General features: G+C 56.2%; 1 long non-coding RNA gene across 2 annotated transcripts in view; it reads left to right on the forward strand.

Moving 5' to 3' along the window:
* LOC122127553 overlaps nt 1-23,023 on the forward strand; it is a 114,511-nt gene that overhangs the window by 64,929 nt on the left and 26,559 nt on the right. The window contains exon 4 of one of the 2 annotated variants that reach the window (XR_006151198.1): nt 22,519-22,599. The exons of the other annotated variant lie outside the window; for it this stretch is intronic. This is a non-coding gene — a long non-coding RNA (uncharacterized LOC122127553). Of the gene's footprint in view, nt 1-22,518; nt 22,600-23,023 lie in introns of those variants that run through there. 2 annotated transcript variants of the gene reach the window in all.

Consider the following 23,023-nt stretch of genomic DNA (forward strand, 5'->3'; position numbering starts at 1 on the left):
ATGAAACTATCATATGCATGTATAGGAATATCTATCTATCTATCTATATCTCCGTATATACATACATATATGTTGGGGCTGTCTAAGATTCCAGGCATCCATGGAAGTCTTGGAGAGTGTTTCCCACTGACCAGGGAGGACTGTTGTTTCTTTTGACAGCCTTTTTCAGAGGAAGATCGTCATCTTTGCTTTAGAAAATGGACAGAGCTTCGCAGTCCCAAATGCTTAGTATTGATTCACTTTTCTCATCTGTATAGAGGCAAGCAATTTGAAGCAGAAAAGCAGGTTGGAACCCCAGTAGCTCTGTGGTATAGTATGTACCTGATATGTCTCTTGAACTTCTCTGCCTGGGCTTGCCTCAAACCTAATCCTTTTGCTTTCAGCCTCCCTGCTAGTGAGGATTCCAGGCACGAGCCACTGGTAACAGCCTAGCTTATCAATTTCTTTCAGAACCGCCATCTTTATCCTTGGGTTGCTCTTATCTAAGATTGTTGCTAGGGTGGAGTGCTACCTTCTCACGCAAGCCGAGCGACATGCCACTCCCTTAGACTTTTCCTGGATACTGCATTGCAGTGGCCTCCATTCTTCTCTCATCGTTCTATATGATTTTTTAAAGTATGCATATTAGTACCAGAAATTATTTTATGTCTTCTAGCCAAGGACGGCTAGAATACGTGAGGCAGTGTAGGAAGGATTGTGTCTGTCTTACCCACAGTGTATCATTGGTGCTGAGAATACCGAGCCAGAATCTGGGTCTGTGAGCATGGACAGACGGACGGCTGTGTGATGTGTGTGGTGTGTGTGTTTTGTGTTGCTGTTGGGTTACGTCCTGGTTCATGAATCATGCACTTGGCAGGGAAATGATTCAAACTTGCAGGAAATGTACTGCTTTTTCCATGCTTCCAGATTTATTAGCGTCCATTAGAGACCACTGATCTAAACAAGATTGAAATGACAGTGTATCTTATCTCTAGAATTCTTGTATCATTTTTTATTTTGTTTGTAGTTTCTGCCTCTTTCCTTCTTCCTCTCCTAGCCGCCCATATTTGAATGTTCTTTTATTATGGTGGGCATACAATCTTTGATATTGCGTCTAGGAACACTAGCGTTATACTGTCTCAGGTGATTTCATTGTCTGCATCTCTTGGAGAAAAACATTTGTTCTCTTTGCCACCTGATGATGATCCATGGAGACTCTCTCACTATGGTGCCTGTCACTGAAGTGTGATCTCATGGACGGTTTAGAGGGTGACACTGGTGTGAGTACGAGCTCAGGGATGGTGTGCAGGGTGACACTGGTGTGGTGTGAGGTCAGGGATGGTGTGCAGGGCGACACGGGTGTGGTGTGAGTATGAGCTGAGGGATGGTGTGCAGGGTGTCACTGGTGTGGTGTGAGGTCAAGAATGTTGTGCAGGGTGACACTGGTGTGAGTGTGAGCTGAGGGATGGTGTGCAGGGTGACACTGGTGTGGTGTGAGCTGAGGGATGGTGTGCAGGGTGACACTGGTGTGGTGTGAGCTGAGGGATGGTGTGCAGGGTGACACTGGTGTGAGTATGAGTTGAGGGATGGTGTGCAGGGTGTCACTGGTGTGGTATGAGCTGAGGGATGGTGTGCAGGGCGACACTGGTGTGAGTATGAGCTGAGGGATGGTGTGCAGGGTGACACTGGTGTGGTGTGAGCTGAGGGATGGCGTGCAGTGTGGCACTGGTGTGAGTATGAGCTGAGGGATGGTGTGCAGGGTGACACTGGTGTGGTGTGAGCTGAGGGATGGTGTGCAGGGTGACACTGGTGTGGTGTGACCTGAGTGATGGTATGCAGGGTGGCACTGGTGTGGTGTGAGCTGAGGGATGGTGTGCAGCGTGACACTGGTGTGAGTATGAGCTGAGGGATGGTGTGCAGAGTGACACTGGTGTGAGTATGAGCTCAGGGATGGTGTGCAGGGTGACACTGGTGTGGTGTGAGCTGAGGGATGGTGTGCAGGGTGACACTGGTGTGAGTGTGAGCTGAGGGATGGTGTGCAGGGTGACACTGGTGTGGTGTGAGCTGAGGGATGGTGTGCAGGGTGACACTGGTGTGAGTATGAGCTGAGGGATGATGTGCAGGGTGACACTGGTGTGAGTATGAGCTGAGGGATGGTGTGCAGGGTGACACTGGTGTGAGTGTGAGCTGAGGGATGGTGTGCAGGGTGTCACTGGTGTGGTGTGAGCTGAGGGATGGTGTGCAGGGTGACACTGGTGTGAGTATGAGCTGAGGGATGGTGTGCAGAGTGACACTGGTGTGAGTATGAGCTCAGGGATGGTGTGCAGGGTGACACTGGGGTGGTGTGAGCTGAGGGATGGTGTGCAGGGTGACACTGGTGTGAGTGTGAGCTGAGGGATGGTGTGCAGGGTGACACTGGTGTGGTGTGAGCTGAGGGATGGTGTGCAGGGTGACACTGGTGTGAGTATGAGCTGAGGGATGATGTGCAGGGTAACACTGGTGTGAGTGTGAGCTGAGGGATGGTGTGCAGGGTGACACTGGTGTGAGTGTGAGCTGAGGGATGGTGTGCAGGGTGTCACTGGTGTGGTGTGAGCTGAGGGATGGTGTGCAGGGTGACACTGGTGTGAGTATGAGCTGAGGGATGGTGTGCAGGGTGTCACTGGTGTGGTGTGAGCTGAGGGATGGTGTGCAGGGCGACACTGGTGTGAGTATGAGCTGAGGGATGGTGTGCAGGGTGACACTGTTGTGGTGTGAGCTGAGGGATGGCGTGCAGCGTGACACTGGTGTGAGTATGAGCTGAGGGATGGTGTGCAGGGTGACACTGGTGTGGTGTGAGCTGAGGGATGGTGTGCAGGGTGACACTGGTGTGGTGTGAGGTCAGGGATGGTGTGCAGCATGACACTGGTGTGGTGTGAGCTGAGGGATGGTGTGCAGGGTGTCACTGGTGTGGTGTGAGCTGAGGGATGGTGTGCAGGGTGACACTGGTGTGAGTATGAGCTGAGGGATGGTGTGCAGGGTGACACTGGTGTGGTGTGAGCTGAGGGATGGTGTGCAGCGTGACACTAGTGTGAGTATGAGCTGAGGGATGGTGTGCAGGGTGACACTGGTGTGGTGTGAGCTGAGGGATGGTGTGCAGGGTGACACTGGTGTGGTGTGAGGTCAGGGATGGTGTGCAGGGTGACACTGGTGTCGTGTGAGCTGAGGGATGGTGTGCAGCGTGACACTGGTGTGAGTATGACCTGAGGGATGGTGTGCAGCGTGACACTGGTGTGAGTATGAGCTCAGGGATGGTGTGCAGGGTGACACTGGTGTGGTGTGAGCTGAGGGATGGTGTGCAGGGTGACACTGGTGTGAGTGTGAGCTGAGGGATGGTGTGCAGGGTGACACTGGTGTGGTGTGAGCTGAGGGATGGTGTGCAGGGTGACACTGGTGTGAGTATGAGCTGAGGGATGATGTGCAGGGTGACACTGGTGTGAGTGTGAGCTGAGGGATGGTGTGCAGGGTGACACTGGTGTGGTGTGAGCTGAGGGATGGTGTGCAGGGTGACACTGGTGTGGTGTGAGCAGAGGGATGGTGTGCAGGGTGACACTGGTGTGAGTGTGAGCTCAGGGATGGTGTGCAGGGTGACAGTGGTGTGCTGTGAGGTCAGGGATGGTGTGCATGGTGACACTGGTGTGGTGTGAGCTGAGGGATGGTGTGCAGGGTGACACTGGTGTGGTATGAGCTGAGGGATGGTGTGCAGGGTGACACTGGTATGAGTATGAGCTGAGGGATGGTGTGCAGGGTGAGACTGGTGTGAATATGAACTGAGGGATGGTGTGCAGGGTGACACTGGTGTGAGTATGAGCTGAGGGATGGTGTGCAGGGTGACACTGGTGTGGTGGGAGCTGAGGGATGGTGTGCAGGGTGACAGTGGTGTGGTGTGAGCTGAGGGATGCTGTGCAGGGTGACACTGGTGTGGTGTGAGCTGAGGGATGGTATGCAGGGTGACACTGGTGTGAGTATGAGCTGAGGGATGGTGTGCAGGGTGACACTGGTGTGAGTGTGAGCTGAGGGATGGTGTGCAGGGTGACACTGGTGTGGTGTGAGGTCAGGGATGGTGTGCAGCGTGACACTGGTGTGAGTATGAGCTGAGGGATGGTGTGCAGGGTGACACTGGTGTGGTGTGAGCTGACGGATGGTGTGCAGGGTGACTCTGGTGTTGTGTGAAGTCAGGGATGGTGTGCAGGGTGACACTGGTGTGGTGTGAGCTGAGGGATGGTGTGCAGGGTAACACTGGTGTGGTGTGAGCTGAGGGATGAAGTAGAGGGTGACACTGGTGTGAGTATGAGCTGAGGGATGGTGTGCAGGGTGACACTGGTGTGGTGTGAGCTGAGGGATGGTGTGCAGGGTGACACTGGTGTGAGTATGAGCTGAGGGATGGTGTGCAGGGTGACACTGGTGTGGTGTGAGCTCAGGGATGGTGTGCAGGGTGACACTGGTGTGGTGTGAGCTGAGGGATGGTGTGCAGGGTGACACTGGTGTGGTGTGAGCTGAGGGATGGTGTGCAGGGTGTCACTGCTGTGGTGTGAGGTCAGGGATGGTGTGCAGGGTGACACTGGTGTGAGTTTGAGCTGAGGGATGGTGTGCAGGGTGACAATGGTGTGAGTGTGAGCTGAGGGATGGTGTGCAGGGTGACACTGGTGTGGTGTGAGCTGAGGAATGGTGTGCAGGGTGACACTGGTGTGGTGTGTGGTCAGGGATGGTGTGCAGGGTGACACTGGTGTGAGTATGAGCTGAGGGATGGTGTGCAGGGTGACACTGGTGTGGTGTGAGCTGAGGCATGGTGTGCAGCGTGACACTGGTGTGGTGTGAGCTGAGGGATGGTGTGCAGGGTGACACTGGTGTGAGTGTGAGCTGAGGGATGGTGTACAGGGTGACACTGGTGTGGTGTGAGCTGAGGGATTGTGTGCAGGGTGACACTGGTGTGAGTGTGAGCTGAGGGATGGGGTGCAGGGTGACACAGGTGTGGTATGAGCTGAGGGATGGTGTGCAGGGTGACACTGGTGTGGTGTGAGCTGAGGGATGGTGTGCAGGGTGACTCTGGTGTTGTGTGAAGTCAGGGATGGTGTGCAGGGTGACACTGGTGTGGTGTGAGCTGAGGGATGGTGTGCAGGGTAACACTGGTGTGGTGTGAGCTGAGGGATGCAGTAGAGGGTGACACTGGTGTGAGTATGAGCTGAGGGATGGTGTACAGGGTGACACTGGTGTGGTGTGAGCTGAGGGATGGTGTGCAGGGTGACACTGGTATGAGTATGAGCTGAGGGATGGTGTGCAGGGTGACACTGGTGTGGTGTGAGCTGATGGATGGTGTGCAGGGTGACACTGGTGTGGTGTGAGCTGAGGGATGGTGTGCAGGGTGACAATGGTGTGAGTATGAGCTGAGGGATGGTGTGCAGGGTGTCACTGGTGTGGTGTGAGCTGAGGGATGGTGTGCAGGGTGACACTGGTGTGAGTATGAGCTGAGGGATGGTGTACAGGGTGACACTGGTGTGGTATGAGCTGAGGGATGGTGTGCAGGGTGACACTGGTGTGGTGTGAGCTGAGGGATGGTGTGCAGGGTGACACTGGTGTGGTGTGAGCTCAGGGATGGTGTGCAGGGTGACAATGGTGTGAATGTGAGCTCAGGGATGGTGTGCAAGGTGACAGTGGTGTGGTGTGAGCTGAGGGATGGTGTGCAGGGTGACACTAGTGTGGTGTGAGCTGAGGGATGGTATGCAGGGTGACACTCGTGTGAGTATGAGCTGAGGGATGGTGTGCAGGGTGACACTGGTGTGAGTGTGAGCTGAGGGATGGTGTGCAGGGTGACACTGGTGTGGTGTGTGGTCAGGGATGGTGTGCAGGGTGACACTGGTGTGAGTATGAGCTGAGGGATGGTGTGCAGGGTGACACTGGTGTGGTGTGAGCTGAGGGATGGTGTGCAGCGTGACACTGGTGTGGTGTGAGCTGAGGGATGGTGTGCAGGGTGACACTGGTGTGAGTGTGAGCTGAGGGATGGGGTGCAGGGTGACACAGGTGTGGTGTGAGCTGAGGGATGGTGTGCAGGGTGACACTGGTGTGGTGTGAGCTGAGGGATGGTGTGCAGGGTGACACTGGTGTTGTGTGAGGTCAGGGATGGTGTGTAGGGTGACACTGGTGTGGTGCGAGCTGAGGGATGGTGTGCAGGGTAACACTGGTGTGGTGTGAGCTGAGGGATGGTGTGCAGGGTGACACTGGTGTGAGTATGAGATGAGGGATGATGTGCAGGGTGACACTGGTGTGGTGTGAGCTGAGGGATGGTGTGCAGGGTGACACTGGTGTGAGTATGAGCTGAGGGATGGTGTGCAGGGTGACACTGGTGTGGTGTGAGCTGAGGGATGGTGTGCAGGGTGTCACTGGTGTTTTGTGAGGTCCGGGATGGTGTGCAGGCTGACACTGGTGTGAGTGTGAGCTGAGGGATGGTGTGCAGGGTGACACTGGTGTGGTGTGAGCTGAGGGATGTTGTGCAGGGTGACACTGGTGTGGTGTGAGCTTAGGGATGGTATGCAGGGTGACACTGGTGTGAGTATGAGCTGAAGGATGGTGTGCAGAGTGACACTGGTGTGAGTATGAGCTCAGGGATGGTGTGCAGGGTGACACTGGTGTGGTGTGACCTGAGAGATGGTGTGCAGGGTGACACTGGTGTGAGTGTGAGCTGAGGGATGGTGTGCAGGGTGACACTTTTGTGGTGTGAGCTGAGGGATGGTGTGGAGGGTGACACTGGTGTGAGTATGAGCTGAGGGATGATGTGCAGGGTGACACTGGTGTGAGTGTGAGCTGAGGGATGGTGTGTAGGGTGACACTGGTGTGGTGTGACCTGAGGGAAGGTTGTGCAGGGTGACACTGGTGTGGTGTGAACTGAGGGATGGTGTGCAGGGTGACACTGGTGTGGTGTGAGCTGAGGGATGGTGTGCAGGGTGTCACTGGTGTGGTGTGAGGTCAGGAATGGTGTGCAGGGTGTCACTGGTGTGAGTATGAGCTGAGGGATGGTGTGCAGGGTGACACTGGTGTGGTGTGAGCTGAGGGATGGTGTGCAGGGTGACACTGGTGTGGTGTGAGCTGAGGGATGGTGTGCAGGGTGACACTGGTGTGTGTGGTGTGAGCTGAGGGATGGTGTGCAGGGTGACACTGGTGTGAGTGTGAGCTCAGGGATGGTGTGCAGGGTGACAGCGGTGTGAGTATGAACTGAGGGATGGTGTGCAGGGTGACACTGGTGTGAGTATGAGCTGAGTGATGGTGTGCAGGGTGACACTGGTGTGGTGTGAGCTGAGGGATGGTGTGCAGGGTGACAGTGGTGTGGTGTGAGCTGAGGGATGGTGTGCAGGGTGACACTGGTGTGGTGTGAGGCCAGGAATGTTGTGCAGGGTGACACTGGTGTGGTGTGAGCTAAGGGATGGTGTGCAGGGTGACAGTGGTGTGGTGTGAGCTGAGGGATGGTGTGCAGGGTGACACTGGTGTGAGTATGAGCTGAGGCATGGTGTACAGGGTGACACTGGTGTGGTGTGAGCTGAGGGATGGTGTGCAGGGTGACACTGGTGTGGTGTGAGCTGAGGGATGGTGTGCAGGGTGACACTGGTGTGGTGTGAGCTCAGGGATGGTGTGCAGGGTGACAATGGTGTGAATGTGAGCTCAGGGACGGTGTGCAGGGTGACAGTGGTGTGGTGTGAGCTGAGGGATGGTGTGCAGGGTGACAATGGTGTGGTGTGAGCTGATGCATGGTATGCAGGGTGACACTCGTGTGAGTATGAGCTGAGGGATGGTGTGCAGGGTGACACTGGTGTGAGTGTGAGCTGAGGGGTGGTGTGCAGGGTGACACTGGTGTGGTGTGTGGTCAGGGATGGTGTGCAGGGTGACAATGGTATGAGTATGAGCTGAGGGATGGTGTGCAGGGTGACACTGGTGTGGTGTGAGCTGAGGGATGGTGTGCAGCGTGACACTGGTGTGGTGTGAGCTGAGGGATGGTGTGCAGGGTGGCACTGGTGTGAGTATGAGCTGAGGGATGGTGTACAGGGTGACACTGGTGTGGTGTGAGCTGAGGGATGGTGTGCAGGGTGACACTGGTGTGAGTGTGAGCTGAGGGATGGGGTGCAGGGTGACACAGGTGTGGTGTGAGCTGAGGGATGGTGTGCAGGGTGACACTGGTGTGGTGTGAGCTGAGGGATGGTGTGCAGGGTGACACTGGTGTTGTGTGAGGTCAGGGATGGTGTGCAGGGTGACACTGGTGTGGTGCGAGCTGAGGGATGGTGTGCAGGGTAACACTGGTGTGTGAGCTGAGGGATGGTGTGCAGGGTGACACTGGTGTGAGTATGAGCTGAGGGATGGTGTGCAGGGTGACACTGGTGTGGTGTGAGCTGAGGGATTGTGTGCAGGGTGACACTGGTGTATGAGCTGAGGGATGGTGTGCAGGGTGACACTGGTGTGGTGTGAGCTGAGGGATGGTGTGCAGGGTGTCACTGGTGTTTTGTGAGGTCCGGGATGGTGTGCAGGGAGACACTGGTGTGAGTGTGAGCTGAGGGATGGTGTGCAGGGTGACACTGGTGTGGTGTGAGCTGAGGGATGGTGTGCAGGGTGACACTGGTGTGGTGTGAGCTGAGGGATGGTATGCAGGGTGACACTGGTGTGAGTGTGAGCTGAGGGATGGTGTGCAGGGTGACAGTGGTGAGTATGAGCTGAGGGATGGTGTGCAGGGTGACACTGGTGTGAGTATGAGTTGAGGGATGGTGTGCAGGGTGACACCGGTGTGGTGTGAGCTGAGGGATGGTGTGCAGGGTGTCACTGGTGTGGTGTGAGGTCAGGGTTTTTGTGCAGGGTGACACTGTTGTGAGTATGAGCTCAGGGATGGTGTGCAGGGTGACACTGGTGTGAGTATGAGCTGAGGGATGGTGTGCAGGGTGACACTGGTGTGAGTATGAGCTGAAGGATGGTGTGCAGAGTGACACTGGTGTGAGTATGAGCTCAGGGATGGTGTGCAGGGTGACACTGGTGTGGTGTGAGCTGAGAGATGGTGTGCAGGGTGACACTGGTGTGAGTGTGAACTGAGGGATGGTGTGCAGGGTGACACTTTTGTGGTGTGAGCTGAGGGATGGTGTGGAGGGTGACACTGGTGTGAGTATGAGCTGAGGGATGATGTGCAGGGTGACACTGGTGTGAGTGTGAGCTGAGGGATGGTGTGTAGGGTGACACTGGTGTGGTGTGACCTGAGGGAAGGTTGTGCAGGGTGACACTGGTGTGGTGTGAGCTGAGGGATGGTGTGCAGGGTGACACTGGTGTGGTGTGAGCTGAGGGATGGTGTGCAGGGTGTCACTGGTGTGGTGTGAGGTCAGGAATGGTGTGCAGGGTGTCACTGGTGTGAGTATGAGCTGAGGGATGGTGTGCAGGGTGACACTGGTGTGGTGTGAGCTGAGGGATGGTGTGCAGGGTGACACTGGTGTGGTGTGAGCTGAGGGATGGTGTGCAGGGTGACACTGGTGTGGTGTGAGCTGAGGGATGGTGTGCAGGGTGACACTGGTGTGAGTGTGAGCTCAGGGATGGTGTGCAGGGTGACAGTGGTGTGCTGTGAGGTCAGGGATGGTGTGCAGGGTGACACTGGTGTGGTGTGAGCTGAGGGATGGTGTGCAGGGTGACACTGGTGTGGTATGAGCTGAGGGATGGTGTGCAGGGTGACACTGGTATGAGTATGAGCTGAGGGATGGTGTGCAGGGTGACACTGGTGTGAGTATGAACTCAGGGATGGTGTGCAGGGTGACACTGGTGTGAGTATGAGCTGAGTGATGTTGTGCAGGGTGACACTGGTGTGGTGTGAGCTGAGGGATGGTGTGCAGGGTGACAGTGGTGTGGTGTGAGCTGAGGGATGGTGTGCAGGGTGACACTGGTGTGGTGTGAGCTGAGGGATGGTATGCAGGGTGACACTGGTGTGAGTATGAGCTGAGGGATGGTGTGCAGGGTGACACTGGTGTGAGTGTGAGCTGAGGGATGGTGTGCAGGGTGACACTGGTGTGGTGTGAGGTCAGGGATGGTGTGCAGGGTGACACTGGTGTGAGTATGAGCTGAGCGATGGTGTGAAGGGTGACACTGGTGTGGTGTGAGCTGAGGGATGGTGTGCAGGGTGTCACTGGTGTGGTGTGAGGTCAGGGATGGTGTGCAGGGTGACACTGGTGTGAGTTTGAGCTGAGGGATGGTGTGCAGGGTGACAATGGTGTGAGTGTGAGCTGAGGGATGGTGTGCAGGGTGACACTGGTGTGGTGTGAGCTGAGGGATGGTGTGCAGGGTGACACTGGTGTGGTGTGAGCTGAGGGGTGGTGTGCAGGGCGACAATGGTGTGAGTATGAGCTGAGGGATGGTGTGCAGGGTGTCACTGGTGTGGTGTGAGCTGAGGGATGGTGTGCAGGGTGACACTGGTGTGAGTATGAGCTGAGGGATGTTGTACAGGGTGACACTGGTGTGGTGTGAGCTGAGGGATGGTGTGCAGGGTGACACTGGTGTGAGTATGAGCTGAGGGATGGTGTGCAGGGTGACACTGGTGTGGTGTGAGCTGAGGGATGGTGTGCAAGGTGACACTGGTGTGGTGTGAGCTGAGGGATGGTGTGCAGGGTGACACTGGTGTGGTGTGAGCTGAGGGATGGTGTACAGGGTGACACTGGTGTGGTGTGAGCTGAGGGATGGTGTGCAGGGTGACAATGGTGTGAATGTGAGCTCAGGGACGGTGTGCAGGGTGACAGTGGTGTGGTGTGAGCTTAGGGATGGTGTGCAGGGTGACACTGGTGTGGTGTGAGCTGAGGGATGGTATGCAGGGTGACACTCGTGTGAGTATGAGGTGAGGGATGGTGTGCAGGGTGACACTGGTGTGAGTGTGAGCTGAGGGATGGTGTGCAGGGTGACACTGGTGTGGTGTGTGGTCAGGGATGGTGTGCAGGGTGACACTGGTGTGAGTATGAGCTGAGGGATGGTGTGCAGGGTGACACTGTTGTGGTGTGAGCTGAGGGATGGTGTGCAGCGTGACACTGGTGTGGTGTGAGCTGAGGGATGGTGTGCAGGGTGACACTGGTGTGAGTATGAGCTGAGGGATGGTGTGCAGGGTGACACTGGTGTGGTGTGAGCTGAGGGATGGTGTGCAGGGTGACACTGGTGTGAGTGTGAGCTGAGGGATGGTGTGCAGGGTGACACTCATGTGGTATGAGGTCAGGGATGGTGTGCAGGGTGACACTGGTGTAAGTATGAGCTCAGGGATGGTGTGCAGGGTGACACTGGTGTGGTGTGAGGTCAGGGATGGTGTGCAGCGTGACACAGGTGTGGTGTGAGCTGAGGGATGGTGTACAGGGTGACACTGGTGTGGTGTGAGCTCAGGGATGGTGTGCAGGGTGACACTGTTGTGAGTGTGAGCTGAGGGATGGTGTGCAGGGTGTCACTGGTGTGGTGTGAGGTCAGGGATGGTGTGCAGGGTGACACTGGTGTGGTGTGAGGTCAGGGATGGTGTGCAGGGTGACACTGGTGTGCTGTGAGCTGAGGCATGGTGTGCAGGGTGACACTGGTGTGGTGTGAGCTGAGGGATGGTGTGCTGGGTGACACTTTTGTGAGTATGAGCTGAGGGATGGTGTGCAGGGTGTCATTGGTGTGGTGTGAGGTCAGGGATGGTGTGCAGGGTGACACTGGTGTGCTGTGAGCTGAGGCATGGTGTGCAGGGTGACACTGGTGTGGTGTGAGCTGAGGGATGGTGTGCTGGGTGACACTTTTGTGAGTATGAGCTGAGGGATGGTGTGCAGGGTGTCATTGGTGTGGTGTGAGGTCAGGGATTTGTGCAGGGTGACACTGGTGTGGTGTGAGGTCAGGGTGGTGTGCAGGGTGACAGTGGTGTGGTGTGAGGTCAGGGATGGTGTGAGGGTGACACTGGTGTGTTGTGAGCTGAGGGATGGTGTGCAGGGTGTCACTGGTGTGGTGTGAGCTGAGGGATGGTGTGCAGGGTGACACTGGTGTGGTGTGAGGTCAGGAATGTTGTGCAGGGTGACACTGGTGTGGTGTGAGCTGAGGGATGGTGTGCAGGGTGGCACTGGTGTGATGTGAGATGGGATGGTGTGCAGGGTGACACTGGTGTGGTGTGAGGTCAGGGATGGTGTGCAGCGTGACACAGGTGTGGTGTGAGTTGAGGGATGGTGTACAGGGTGACACTGGTGTGGTGTGAGCTCAGGGATGGTGTGCAGGGTGACACTGTTGTGAGTGTGAGCTGAGGGATCGTGTGCAGGGTGTCACTGGTGTGGTGTGTGGTCAGGGATGGTGTGCAGGGTGACACTGGTGTGAGTGTGAGCTGAGGGATGGTGTGCAGGGTGACACTGGTGTGGTGTGAGCTGAGGGATGGTGTGCAGGGTGACACTGGTGTGGTGTGAGCTGAGGGATGGTGTGCAGGGTGACAATGGTGTGAGTATGAGCTGAGGGATGGTGTGCAGGGTGTCACTGGTGTGGTGTGAGCTGAGGGATGGTGTGCAGGGTGACACTGGTGTGAGTATGAGCTGAGGGATGTTGTACAGGGTGACACTGGTGTGGTGTGAGCTGAGGGATGGTGTGCAGGGTGACACTGGTGTGGTGTGAGCTGAGGGATGGAGTGCAGGGTGACACTGGTGTGGTGTGAGCTCAGGGATGGTGTGCAGGGTGACAATGGTGTGAGTGTGAGCTCAGGGACGGTGTGCAGGGTGACAGTGGTGTGGTGTGAGCTGAGGGATGGTGTGCAGGGTGACACTGGTGTGGTGTGAGCTGAGGGATGGTATGCAAGGTGACACTCGTGTGAGTATGAGCTGAGGGATGGTGTGCAGGGTGACACTGGTGTGGTGTGAGCTGAGGGATGGTGTGCAGGGTAACACTGTTGTGGTGTGAGGTGAGGGATGGAGTAGAGGGTGACACTGGTGTGAGTATGAGCTGAGGGATGGTGTGCAGGGAGACACTGGTGTGGTGTGAGCTGAGGGATGGGCTGCAGGGTGACACTGGTGTGAGTATGAGCTGAGGGATGGTGTGCAGGGTGACACTGGTGTGGTGTGAGCTCAGGGATGGTGTGCAGGGTGACACTGGTGTGGTATGAGCTGAGGGATGGTGTGCAGGGTGACACTGGTGTGGTGTGAGCTGAGGGATGGTGTGCAGGGTGTCACTGGTGTGGTGTGAGGTCAGGGATGGTGTGCAGGGTGACACTGGTGTGAGTTTGAGCTGAGGGATGGTGTGCAGGGTGACAATGGTGTGAATGTGAGCTGAGGGATGGTGTGCAGGGTGACACTGGTGTGGTGTGAGCTGAGGGATGGTGTGCAGGGTGACACTGGTGTGGTGTGAGCTGAGGGATGGTGTGCAGGGTGACAATGGTGTGAGTATGAGCTGAGGGATGGTGTGCAGGGTGTCACTGGTGTGGTGTGAGCTGAGGGATGGTGTGCAGGGTGACACTGGTGTGAGTATGAGCTGAGGGATGGTGTACAGGGTGACACTGGTGTGGTGTGAGCTGAGGGATGGTGTGCAGGGTGACACTGGTGTGGTGTGAGCTGAGGGATGGTGTGCAGGGTGACACTGGTGTGGTGTGAGCTGAGGGATGGTGTGCAGGGTGACAATGGTGTGAATGTGAGCTCAGGGACGGTGTGCAGGGTGACAGTGGTGTGGTGTGAGCTGAGGGATGGTGTGCAGGGTGACACTGGTGTGGTGTGAGCTGAGGGATGGTATGCAGGGTGACACTCGTGTGAGTATGAGCTGAGGGATGGTGTGCAGGGTGACACTGGTGTGAGTGTGAGCTGAGGGATTGTGTGCAGGGTGACACTGGTGTGGTGGGTGGTCAGGGATGGTGTGCAGGGTGACACTGGTGAGAGTATCAGCTGAGGGATGGTGTGCAGGGTGACACTGGTGTGGTGTGAGCTGAGGGATGGTGTGCAGCGTGACACTGGTGTGGTGTGAGCTGAGGGATGGTGTGCAGGGTGACACTGGTGTGAGTATGAGCTGAGGGATGGTGTGCAGGGTGACACTGGTGTGGTGTGAGCTGAGGGATGGTGTGCAGGGTGACACTGGTGTGAGTGTGAGCTGAGGGATGGTGTGCAGGGTGACACTCATGTGGTATGAGGTCAGGGATGGTGTGCAGGGTGACACTGGTGTGAGTATGAGCTCAGGGATGGTGTGCAGGGTGTCACTGGTGTGGTGTGAGCTGAGGGATGGTGTGCAGGGAGACACTGGTGTGGTGTGAGGTCAGGGATGGTGTGCAGGGTGACACTGGTGTGGTGTGAGGTCAGGGATGGTGTGCAGGGTGACACTGGTGTGGTGTGAGCTGAGGGATGGTGTGCAGGGTGACAGTGGTGTGGTGTGAGCTGAGGGATGGTGTGCTGGGTGACACTTTTGTGAGTATGAGCTGAGGGATGGTGTGCAGGGTGTCATTGGTGTGGTGTGAGGTCAGGGATTTGTGCAGGGTGACACTGGTGTGGTGTGAGCTGAGGGATGCTGTGCAGGGTGACACTGGTGTGGTGTGAGGTCAGGGTGGTGTGCAGGGTGACAGTGGTGTGGTGTGAGGTCAGGGATGGTGTGCAGGGTGACACTGGTGTGGTGTGAGCTGAGGGATGGTGTGCAGGGTGTCACTGGTGTGGTGTGAGCTGAGGGATGGTGTGCAGGGTGACACTGGTGTGGTGTGAGGTCAGGAATGTTGTGCAGGGTGACACTGGTGTGGTGTGAGCTGAGGGATGGTGTGCAGGGTGACACTGGTGTGGTGTGAGCTGAGGGATGGTGTGCAGGGTGACAATGGTGTGAGTACGAGCTGAGGGATGGTGTGCAGGGTGTCACTGGTGTGGTGTGAGCTGAGGGATGGTGTGCAGGGTGACACTGGTGTGAGTATGAGCTGAGGGATGGTATACAGGGTGACACTGGTGTGGTGTGAGCTGAGGGATGGTGTGCAGGGTGACACTGGTGTGGTGTGAGCTGAGGGATGGTGTGCAGGGTGACACTGGTGTGGTGTGAGCTGAGGGATGGTGTGCAGGGTGACAATGGTGTGAATGTGAGCTCAGGGACGGTGTGCAGGGTGACAGTGGTGTGGTGTGAGCTGAGGGATGGTGTGCAGGGTGACACTGGTGTGGTGTGAGCTGAGGGATGGTATGCAGGGTGACACTCGTGTGAGTATGAGCTGAGGGATGGTATGCAGGGTGACACTGGTGTGAGTGTGAGCTGAGGGATGGTGTGCAGGGTGACACTGGTGTGGTGGGTGGTCAGGGATGGTGTGCAGGGTGACACTGGTGTGAGTATGAGCTGAGGGATGGTGTGCAGGGTGACACTGGTGTGGTGTGAGCTGAGGGATGGTGTGCAGCGTGACACTGGTGTGGTGTGAGCTGAGGGATGGTGTGCAGGGTGACACTGGTGTGAGTATCAGCTGAGGGTTGGTGTGCAGGGTGACACTGGTGTGGTGTGAACTGAGGGATGGTGTGCAGGGTGACACTGGTGTGAGTGTGAGCTGAGGGATGGTGTGCAGGGTGACACTCATGTGGTATGAGGTCAGGGATGGTGTGCAGGGTGACACTGGTGTGAGTATGAGCTCAGGGATGGTGTGCAGGGTGTCACTGGTGTGGTGTGAGCTGAGGGATGGTGTGCAGGGAGACATTGGTGTGGTGTGAGGTCAGGGATGGTGTGCAGGGTGACACTGGTGTGGTGTGAGGTCAGGGATGGTGTGCAGGGTGACACTGGTGTGCTGTGAGCTGAGGCATGGTGTGCAGGGTGACACTGGTGTGGTGTGAGCTGAGGGATGGTGTGCTAGGTGACACTTTTGTGAGTATGAGCTGAGGGATGGTGTGCAGGGTGTCATTGGTGTGGTGTGAGGTCAGGGATTTGTGCAGGGTGACACTGGTGTGGTGTGAGCTGAGGGATGGTGTGCAGGGTGACACTGGTGTGGTGTGAGGTCAGGGTGGTGTGCAGGGTGACAGTGGTGTGGTGTGAGGTCAGGGATGGTGTGAGGGTGACACTGGTGTGGTGTGAACTGAGGGATGGTGTGCAGGGTGTCACTGGTGTGGTGTGAGCTGAGGGATGGTGTGCAGGGTGACACTGGTGTGGTGTGAGGTCAGGAATGTTGTGCAGGCTGACACAGGTGTGGTGTGAGCTGAGGGATGGTGTGCAGGGTGGCACTGGTGTGGTGTGAGGTCAGGGATGGTGTGCAGGGTGACACTGGTGTGGTGTGAGGTCAGGGATGGTGTGCAGGGTGACACTGTTGTGAGTGTGAGCTGAGGGATGGTGTGCAGGGTGTCACTGGTGTGGTGTGAGGTCAGGGATGGTGTGCAGGGTGACACTGGTGTGAGTTTGAGCTGAGGGATGATGTGCAGGGTGACAATGGTGTGAGTGTGAGCTGAGGGATGGTGTGCAGGGTGACACTGGTGTGGTGTGAGCTGAGGGATGGTGTGCAGGGTGACACTGGTGTGGTGTGAGCTGAGGGATGGTGTGCAGGGTGACAATGGTGTGAGTATGAGCTGAGGGATGGTGTGCAGGGTGTCACTGGTGTGGTGTGAGCTGAGGGATGGTGTGCAGGGTGACACTGGTGTGAGTATGAGCTGAGGGATGTTGTACAGGGTGACACTGGTGTGGTGTGAGCTGAGGGATGGTGTGCAGGGTGACACTGGTGTGGTGTGAGCTGAGGGATGGTGTGCAGGGTGACACTGGTGTGGTGTGAGCTCAGGGATGGTGTGCAGGGTGACAATGGTGTGAGTGTGAGCTCAGGGACGGTGTGCAGGGTGACAGTGGTGTGGTGTGAGCTGAGGGATGGTGTGCAGGGTGACACTCGTGTGAGTATGAGCTGAGGGATGGTGTGCAGGGTGACACTGGTGAGAGTGTGAGCTGAGGGATGGTGTGCAGGGTGACACTGGTGTGGTGTGTGGTCAGGGATGGTGTGCAGGGTGACACTGGTGTGAGTATGAGCTGAGGGATGGTGTGCAGGGTGACACTGGTGTGGTGTGAGCTGAGGGATGGTGTGCAGCGTGACACTGATGTGGTGTGAGTTGAGGGATGGTGTGCAGGGTGACACTGGTGTGAGTATGAGCTGAGGGATGGTGTACAGGGTGACACTGGTGTGGTGTGAGCTGAGGGATGGTGTGCAGGGTGACACTGGTGTGAGAGTGAGGTGAGGGATGGGGTGCAGGTTGACACAGGTGTGGTGTGATCTGAGGGATGGTGTGCAGGGTGACACTGGTGTGGTGTGAGCTGAGGGATGGTGTGCAGGGTAACACTGTTGTGGTGTGAGGTGAGGGATGGAGTAGAGGGTGACACTGGTGTGAGTATGAGCTGAGGGATGGTGTGCAGGGAGACACTGGTGTGGTGTGAGCTGAGGGATGGTGTGCAGGGTGACACTGGTGTGAGTATGAGCTGAGGGATGGTGTGCAGGGTGACACTGGTGTGGTGTGAGCTCAGGGATGGTGTGCAGGGTGACACTGGTGTGGTGTGAGCTGAGGGATGGTGTGCAGGGTGACACTGTTGTGGTGTGAGCTGAGGGATGGTGTGCAGGGTGTCACTGCTGTGGTGTGAGGTCAGGGATGGTGTGCAGGGTGACACTGGTGTGAGTGTGAGCTGAGGCATGGTGTGCAGGGTGACAATGGTGTGAATGTGAGCTGAGGGATGGTGTGCAGGGTGACACTGGTGTGGTGTGAGCTGAGGGATGGTGTGCAGGGTGACACTGGTGTGGTGTGAGCTGAGGGATGGTGTGCAGGGTGACAATGGTGTGAGTATGAGCTGAGGGATGGTGTGCAGGGTGTCACTGGTGTGGTGTGAGCTGAGGGATGGTGTGCAGGGTGACACTGGTGTGAGTATGAGCTGAGGGATGGTGTACAGGGTGACACTGGTGTGGTGTGAGCTGAGGGATGGTGTGCATGGTGACACTGGTGTGGTGTGAGCTGAGGGATGGTGTGCAGGGTGACACTGGTGTGGTGTGAGCTGAGGGATGGTGTGCAGGGTGACAATGGTGTGAATGTGAGCTCAGGGACGGTGTGCAGGGTGACAGTGGTGTGGTGTGAGCTGAGGGATGGTGTGCAGGGTGACACTGGTGTGGTGTGAGCTGAGGGATGGTATGCAGGGTGACACTCGTGTGAGTATGAGCTGAGGGATGGTGTGCAGGGTGACACTGGTGTGAGTGTGAGCTGAGGGATGGTGTGCAGGGTGACACTGGTGTGGTGTGTGGTCAGGGATGGTGTGCAGGGTGACACTGGTGTGAGTATGAGCTGAGGGATGGTGTGCAGGGTGACACTGGTGTGGTGTGAGCTGAGGGATGGTGTGCAGCGTGACACTGGTGTGGTGTGAGCTGAGGGATGGTGTGCAGGGTGACACTGGTGTGAGTATGAGCTGAGGGATGGTGTGCAGGGTGACACTGGTGTGGTGTGAGCTGAGGGATGGTGTGCAGGGTGACACTGGTGTGAGTGTGAGCTGAGGGATGGTGTGCAGGGTGACACTCATGTGGTATGAGCTCAGGGATGGTGTGCAGGCTGTCACTGGTGTGGTGTGAGCTGAGGGATGGTGTGCAGGGAGACACTGGTGTGGTGTGAGTTCAGGGATGGTATGCAGGGTGACACTGGTGTGGTGTGAGCTGAGGGATGGTGTGCAGGGTGACACTGGTGTGCTGTGAGCTGAGGCATGGTGTGCAGGGTGACACTGGTGTGGTGTGAGCTGAGGGATGGTGTGCTAGGTGACACTTTTGTGAGTATGAGCTGAGGGATGGTGTGCAGGGTGTCATTGGTGTGGTGTGAGGTCAGGGATTTGTGCAGGGTGACACTGGTGTGGTGTGAGCTGAGGGATGGTGTGCAGGGTGACACTGGTGTGGTGTGAGGTCAGGGTGGTGTGCAGGGTGACAGTGGTGTGGTGTGAGGTCAGGGATGGTGTGCAGGGTGACACTGGTGTGGTGTGAGCTGAGTGATGGTTTGCAGGGTGACTCTGGTGTGAGTCTCAGCAGAGGGATGGTGTGCAGGGTGACACTGGTGTGGTGTGAGCTGAGGGATGGTGTGCAGGGTGACACAGGTGTGAGTATGAGCTGAGGGATGGTGTGCAGGTTGACACTGGTGTGAGTATGAGCTGAGGCATGGTGTGCAGGGTGATACTGGTGTGAGTATGAGCTGAGGGATGTTGTGCAGGGTGACACTGGTGTGGTGTGAGCTGAGGGATGGTGTGCAGGGTGACACTGGTGTGAGTATGAGCTGAGGGATGGTGTGCAGGGTGACACTGTTGTGGTGTGAGCTGAGGGATGGTGTGTAGGGTGACACTGGTGTGGTGTGAGCTGAGGGATGGTGTGCAGGGTGACACTGGTGTGGTGTGAGCTGAGGGATGGTGTGCAGGGCGACACTGGTGTGGTGTGAGGTCAGGGATGGTGTGCAGGTGACAGTGGTATGTGTATGAGCTGAGGGATGGTGTGCAGGGTGTCACTGGTGTGAGTATGAGCTGAGGGATGGTGTGCAGGGTGACACTGGTGTGGTGTGAGCTGAGGGATGATGTGCAGGGTGACACTGGTGTGGTGTGAGCTGAGGGATGGTGTGCAGGGTGACACTGGTGTGGTGTGAGCTGAGGGATGGTGTGCAGGGTGACACTGGCGTGGTATGAGCTGAGGGATGGTGTGCAGGGTGTCACTGGTGTGGTGTGAGCTGAGGGATGGTGTGCAGCGTGACACTGGTGTGAGTATGAGCTGAGGGATGGTGTGCAGGTTGACACTGGTGTGAGTATGAGCTGAGGGATGGTGTGCAGGGTGACACTGGTGTGAGTATGAGCTGAGGGATGGTGTGCAGGGTGACACTGGTGAGGTGTGAGCTGATGGATGGTGTGCAGGGTGACACTGGTGTGGTTTGAGCTGAGGGATGGTGTGCAGGGTAACACTGGTCTGAGTGTGAGCTGAGGGATGGTGTGCAGGATGACACTGGTGTGAGTATGAGCTGAGGGATGGTGTGCAGGGTGACACTGGTGTGAGTGTGAGCTGAGGGATGGTGTGCAGGGTGACACTGGTGTGAGTATGAGCTGAGGGATGGTGTGCAGGGTGACACTGGTGTGAGTATGAGCTGAGGGATGGTGTGCAGGTTGTCACTGGTGTGGTGTGAGCTGAGGGATGGTGTGCAGGTTGACACTGGTATGAGTATGAGCTGAGGGATGGTGTGCAGGCTGACACTGGTGTGAGTACGAGCTGAGGGATGGTGTGCAGGGTGACACTGGTGTGGTGTGACCTGAGGGATGGTATGCAGGGTGGCACTGGTGTGGTGTGAGCTGAGGGATGGTGTGCAGGGTGACACTGGTGTGGTGTGCGGTCAGGCATGGTGTGCAGGGTGACACTGGTGTGGTGTGAGCTGAGGGATGGTGTGCAGGGTGACACTGGTGTGAGTATGAGCTGAGGAATGGTGTGCAGGGCGACACTGGTGTGGTGTGAGGTCAGGGATGGTGTGCAGGGTGACACTGGTGTGGTGTGAGCTGATATATGGTGTGCAGGGTGACACTGGTGTGAGTATGAGCTGAGGGATGGTGTGCAGGGTGACACTGGTGTGGTGTGAGCTGAGGGATGGTGTGCAGGGTGACACTGGTGTGGTGTGAGCTGAGGGATGGTGTGCAGGGTGACACTGGTGTGGTGTGAGCTGAGGGATGGTGTGCAGGGTGACACTGGTGTGGTGTGAGGTCAGGGATGGTGTCCAGGGTGACACTGGTGTGGTGTGAGGTCAGGAATGTTGTGCAGGGTGACACTGTTGTGGTGTGAGCTGAGGGATGGTGTGCAGGGTGACACTGGTGTGGTGTGAGCTGAGGGATGGTGTGCAGGGTGACACTGGTGTGGTGTGAGCTTAGGGATGGTGTGCAGGGTGACACTGGTGTGAGTATGAGCTGAGGGATGGTGTGCAGGGTGACACTGGTGTGAGTATGAGCTGAGGGATGGTGTGCAGGGTGACACTGGTGTGGTGTGAGCTGAGGGATGGTGTGCAGGGTGACACTTGTGTGGTGTGAGGTCAGGGATGGTGTGCAGCGTGACACTGGTGTGGTGTGAGGTCAGGGATGGTGTGCAGGGTGTCAGTCATGTTCTTGTCTTATTGTTAACTTTCTGGGGCCTAATCAGTTAAAGTGGTTCTGTACCATTAAAAAAATTAAATTCTTTAAATGTAAATAATGAGTCATCTCAACAGTCTGTGTGTGTGTGTGTGTGTGTGTGTGTGTGTGTGTGTGCGTGCGTTCCTTGAACTCAGGGCTCTGTTCTCTTGCTTGGCTTTTTCCTCTCACATTTGGGACTCTACCTCTTGATTCACAGCTCTTTTCCTGGACTTTTGGTGGCTAATGGGAGATAAGAGTCTCAGATTTATCTATGCTGGGCTTGTTTTGTCCCTCCACTCTTGTGTCTGAACCTCCTGAGTAGCTGGGATTACAGGAGTGAGCCACTGGTGCCAGACTCACCACAACCGTGTTTCCAGGGCATGGCTTGGCAGAGGTGGTGTCAATGACCATGCAGGAGACTTTGAGAATATTTTCCCTTTGCTGCACTGAGATTTTACATCCATTAAACATGGCCCTGAGCATCCAGAGTTCTGCTTTCACTTGTACGAGAGGGAGTCCCTGCGTTAGACACCTCAGACAAGTGGAACCGTGCTGCGTTTGTCCTCAGAGTTCATGCGTGTCCAAGCAGGTGGCAGGACTCTTCCTTCTAAGGCCAAGTAATATTCCTTGTATGTAAACACACATTTAATTTCACCTTTTCACCTGCAGCTGGCTGCTGAGCCGACTTCCCTTTTGGAGGTTGTCATATGGCTGCGATGGAGAGGGATGTCCAGGCATCTTTTTTTTTTGTCGGGTGTAGGGCTTGAACTCTGGGCCTGGGCGCTGTCCCTCAGCTCTTCAGCTCAAGGTGAGCGCTCTACCCCTTGGGCCACAGAGCCAGTTCCTCCAGACGTCTTTTGAGAGCCTGACTTAGATTCTTGGGAGTGGGCTTGCCACGCGTGTTCCAGTTGCTCTCTCCCCGACCTGCTGTTACCTCTCCTGACATGTACGGTGGGCTCTGGCTCTGCTCTCTACCACTGTCCTTTTCTGGCCACTGCCTTAACCTGGCAACAAGCCTCTTGATGATTCCCTAAAGCATGGCGCTGAGCTTTGGAATTCAGGGTCACCATCCAGGCAAAGCTGTGCAGCCTGGCTGTCTCCAGGGCTTAGGTTCAGCTCCCTGCCTTGCGCTAGGCCTAAGTCTTCATTGAGTTTTCATGTGTGGGCGTTAAACGTGAGTACCAAGCCTATTAGACTGTGTCTGTCTAAAGCGCCTGTCCCCTGTGTGGTTGGGCTCCCCTCCTCTCTCTTTCTTTATTTCTCACATCAGAGGCTTGTGGATTATTGCTTCGGAGAATGCAGCAGGAACTGTTTATCCAGTGTTTTCAGAGGTGCACTGACATATATTTCTTTTTCCTTTGAAGCAGTACTGAGGTTTGAACTCAGGGCCTCAAACTTCTTAGGCAGGAAGTCTACTGCCTGAGCCATATGCCCAGTCCTTTTTGGCTTTATTTTACTTATTTATTTTCTTTTCTATAGAGTCAATCAAGACTTCTTTTTTGCCTGCACTGGCCTGTCCTGTGAGCTTCTGAGGTTCTGGGTGAGGACACGGATCACAGTGGACACCACCCCTAGGAAGGAAGGGATGCCATCCTGACATCCTGTCAGCCCTTGCTGTCCCGGAGAGAGGCGTCTAGGACCCCCTGAAGGTATCAGATCCAGAGATGCCCAAATCCCCTATGTAAAACCACATAACCTAAACGCATTCTCCCACAAACTTAAGTCATCTTTAGCTGATTACTTCTAATACAATGAGAAGCCAGGCAAATACTTATTATACAATATTGCTTAGAGAATAATGGCATAAAAAAGGTCTGTACGTGTTCTTGGCAGATGAAGGGGTTTAGGGATTTTCCAGTATTTTCAGGGTGTGGTTGGTTGTACTCAGGGTCCATGACCTGTGAGCACCACAGGCGGGTCCTCATACAAGGCAGGCACGCTTGCAAGTGTGCAAGGCAGGGTAACTGTGTGCAAGGTTCAAGGA

The sequence above is a fragment of the Dipodomys spectabilis genome, unplaced genomic scaffold (genome assembly GCF_019054845.1).
Source record: "Dipodomys spectabilis isolate Male_0828 unplaced genomic scaffold, ASM1905484v1 ptg000302l, whole genome shotgun sequence".
Taxonomy (NCBI): Eukaryota; Metazoa; Chordata; class Mammalia; order Rodentia; family Heteromyidae; genus Dipodomys; species Dipodomys spectabilis.